Here is a 4375-nt window from a genome sequence, read left to right as displayed (position 1 = left end):
GTGTTTTTTTTTTTTTTTTTTTTTTTTTTTTTTTTTTTTTTTTTTTTTTGGTGAGCTTAAACCCCACTAAAGCTCTGCAGTCTGTGCCCTTAGTGGTCCCTCCCAGCCCCTGGCCAGCAGGCACCTTGTTTATGGGTTTGAGGGGTTTTGGTTTTTGTTTGTTTGGTTGGTTGGTTTTGCTTTGTTTGTTTGGGGTTTTTTGGTTTTTGGTTTCTTTTTTTTGGGGGGGGTGGGTGGTGGGGTTTTTTGGGGTTTTTACGAGCTTAAACCCCAGCAAAGATCCGAGGTTTGTGCCTTTCCTGCTCCATCCCCAGGCTCTGCACTGGGACCAGGAGCTCAGGGGCAGGGCAGGGGTTGCACCCCCACATTTCTCTTCCCTGAGAAAAGTAATATTCTTCTCAACAATATTTCTGAGATTCACATTCTCTGACCCTCAGAGAAAGGGAAAACACAATTCTTATCACTTGCTGTGCCTGTGCTTGTGCAAAAGTAGAATGCAATATGGAGATTGTTTACCCAAAGTGAGGATGCTTTGTTTCCTTGGCCTGTCAGGGAAAATGAATAGAATAGAATAGAATAGAATAGAATAGAATAGAATAGAATAGAATAGAATAGAATAATTATTATATGTGTGTTTTGGTTCCTTGGCCTATCAGGGCAGGAGGGTGTGTGTGTCAGGACTGTTGGGTGACAGTCACAAGATTCTGGACAGTGTGAGCAGGGTTGAGTGTTTGGCAGATTCAGTTTTAGATGTATAGACTAATATAGTATAATAAAGTAATTAATTAGCCTTCTGATATCCATGGAGTCACATGTATCATTCCCTCCCCTTCATCAAAGTTGCCTTTGATTTACAACAGGGGCAGAGTTGGCATCACCCCGAAGGGTCAGCACAAACCCAGGCAGCTCAGAGTTGGCCTGTGTGGAAAATACCCTGTGCTGGGCAGCCCAGAGCTGGCTGAGAGGTGGAGAAAGCAGCTGGGGAGCTGAGGAGGATGATGGGAGCTGAGGAGGATGATGGAGGGAGCTTTTCCGGCGTTGGGAGAAGGTCGCTGAGCAGCGCGGCGGAGCTTTCCCAGCACAGCTTTCTCCAGAAATAACACCCTTCCCCAGACACCCTGGAGACTCCCCTGGCCTTGCACTGTTAATGTTCAACCCCCTGGCCAGGGAGAGCGTGTTGCAGCCAGCAGGGAGGTGGTGTCAGCCCGTGGGGACAGCAGTGGTGGCTGGGCACACACGTGAGGTCACTCCTGCCCCGTGGGACCCCCATGTGCCAGCAGCAGCACCTGGCTCCTCTGTGCCCCCTGAGCCCCAGGGCTGGGAGGGAAGTGGCTTTGCCACTCAGCAAAGGGGCTGCTGGGGCTGTGGGATGTGGGGTTCTGCCCTGGGTTAGGGCAATTTGGGGAGAAAAACCTCCAAAGGGGTTTCTTCTGTAAAGTAAATTCAAGTGGCCCCTTCTCCAACTGGTTCAGGGAAAAAGATTTCAGAATGTCCTCCAGTCTTAAAGGTGCAAAACTTATTTCTGGGCTAAACAGACAAATGGGGGTACAAACATCCTAAAGTCACCCCAGGAGTCATTCCTTGGCTTCTCTGGGATGAAAGGGGGAGGATGCTGGGTCAGGCTCCCCCGTGAAGCTCAAAGCTTGGCAGGCAGAGCCTTGGTGTGTTGCACGGTGTGCACCCCATGTGTTTGTGCACACCAAGCCCCTTTTCCCCCAGGAACACCCTCCCAGTCAGGCCCAGCCCTTCCAGGGGTGGTTGGTGCCATGTTTTAGGGCGAGCTCTGGCGTGCTGTGGGGGGAAAAACCCCATGGCTTCCTTGTAGGCAAACAAAGCTTGACTTTATTGCCTTTAAAGTGCAACCAGCACAAACAGTGGCAAAAGTGCAAACACTGATAATGCTCGGAACATTCTGAGCTGTGCAAACAAGCTGGCAGTGCAGGAGTGTGTTGAAATGAAGGGGTGAGGAGGCCGGCAGCAGGAGAGGCCCCTGCCCCAGCAGCTCCCCAGGTGCCTCATTCCCTTTGCCGAGGCGCCCCAGGCAGTGATGCTGACTCTAGGTTAGGGTGGGAGGGGCTCCATGGGAGCCTCCCAGAGCACCCACGCCCACTGAGATGGGATGCAAATGCTGTTACAACATTTTAACCCCGGCCCCAGGCTGTGCCCTGGCCTGGCAGGAGGAAGAGCCCCAGAGCTGCCCCCCCTGAGCTGCTGGGACAAAGCAGAGCCATGTGTCCCTCGCCTGGTGGCTGCCCACACAAAGCATCCCACCCTGTTTCAGATGCTTTGTGGTGGTCAGAATGCTGCCCCTGCCTTGCTTTATTCCCTTTCCCCCCTTTTCTCACCTCCTTTTAGCTGCATTACACGCTCCTGAGCCTTGCTCAGCCTTATCCAGCTCTCCAGTGACGAGCCAGAGGTGGCTGCAGTATATCCCAGCTGGCCTGGTGGCACAAACCCCCGTTTCCCACCACTCCAGCACCCTCAGGGCACATTTTGCCCTGGCTGGGGGAGGATGATGCGCTGAAGGCTCAGTCCTGGCAGAGGTGAGATGATTTACAGGGAGCCAGAGCAGCAGTGCCATAGGGACGGACTAAATCCAACTGCTCAGGAGACATTTTAGGCTGTTGCCCCCCATTCTTTGAGATTACCAACCTGGGAAAAGCAGGCCACTGGAAGAGGGATGGAAAGAAGGAAAAGATCACTGGAGAATCAGGCAGGGTGCAGGGCCCTCATCCCTTCTCTGAATCCCAGTACACCAGAGAATCCTCCCAGGCTGTTTTTGCTGGCAGGCTGGGAGGGGAGGAGGCGCCTGCAATCAGGGCAGCCCCATCTCAGTGCTCCAGCTGACAAATTCCCACCAGATGGGGATTTTTGGGAAAGCAGGGACCCAACAAGCCTTTCCCTCACTACTTGGGATCGAGCCAACCCCCAGCACTGGCACTTGTTTTCATACAGCCAGCAAGACCAGAATATTGGGAGGAATTAATGTCCTTGCCAGACTTCCCCAAAACCAGCCAGTTCAGCATGTTACTGAGGGTTGGGACAGGCAAACAAAATGAGGATCCACTTGCTTTTGTAAGGCTTGGGAAAACAGGCTGGAGTACAGTACATAATGTAACGAAAAATAGCTGTACTGGGCTGAGTTCAGTTGCTTTGGGACAAAGTGATTTGGTTTTCAATTTTTTTTTTTTTTTTTTAATAAAGCCAAAGCTTCCTTTACTTTTGCTTCTAGATCTGCCAAGTCTCTTCTGAGTGAGGTTCTGGGGATTTTCCCAGCTGGCCTCCATGTCTGGTAGGAGAGGCCAGGAGTGCCTGTCTGGGAGCAGAGAGGTGACAAACATCAGATGTGACACCTGGGCTAGCGTTGGCCCAGTGTGGCTTGGGGATACAACCAAGGCTGGAGGCCAAAAGCAACAAGTGATTAGAGGAAAACTGGAGGCATGGGCTGGGTGCTGTTGAATGGCTTCAGCTTGACAGAGAGCAGGTTTAGAGGGGATAAAGGGAAGAAATTCTTCCCTGTGAAGGTGGGGAGGCCCTGGCACAGGTTTTCCACAGAGAAGCTGTGGCTGCCCCATCCCTGGAAGTGATCAGGGCCAGGCTGGATGGGGTTGGAGCAAGCTGGGATGGTGGAAGGTGTCCCTGCCCATGGCAGGAGGGGGAACTGGATGATCTTTTCTGTCCCTTCCAACCCAAACCATTCCACGTGCGTGACACACGAGAGGGACACTCAAGGTAGAAGCCACACAAAGCACTCCCTGGCTGCTTGCTGCTCCCAGCTTTTTGGAGCAAGTTGCTATTCCCTTTACAAGATCTTTCTCCCCTGTTGCTCACCCCAAACACTTTCCTCCCAAAAAAAAAAAAAAAATTAAAAAAAAAAATAAAAATCACAATGAGCATCACACAATCCCCAGGAGCCCCATTTCCCCTGGAGCAGCTGTACCTCACCTGCAGGGTGCTGGAAGCTGCCAGGCCTAAAATGCTCCCAGCTCCCCAGGGAGCAGCAAAGCTATTTCAGAGCCTTCAAAATTGCAGCAGCCAAAATGATTTCCTGCATTAAGTTATTTAAGCATCTCGCTGTGCAGGTACAAAAGCAGCTCGCTGATAAAAAATGCTTTTCCCTGCTGGCTTTTCTTTCAGTTTTCCCACAGACACGTTTTCCTCTGTGCTCCTGGGATTTGGGGAAACAACTTTGGAGTGTAAGACCGTGTCTGGACGGGCTGTTTGGGTCCACTCTGGCTTGCTATTGACCCCAGCCCACACAAATCTTACATAGATGAAAGCAAAAGACCAGAAGTGCTCTTCTCCACGTGGTAATGTTCTCTCTTTATTCCAAGAGACACATCAGATAGACAAATACATGGAAAAAGAGGGTGTG

Source organism: Geospiza fortis, unplaced genomic scaffold (genome assembly GCF_000277835.1).
Source record: "Geospiza fortis unplaced genomic scaffold, GeoFor_1.0 scaffold151, whole genome shotgun sequence".
In the NCBI taxonomy this organism is placed as follows: domain Eukaryota; kingdom Metazoa; phylum Chordata; class Aves; order Passeriformes; family Thraupidae; genus Geospiza; species Geospiza fortis.
The sequence above is the reverse complement of the archived record's forward strand: the minus strand, read 5'-3'. Positions refer to the sequence as shown.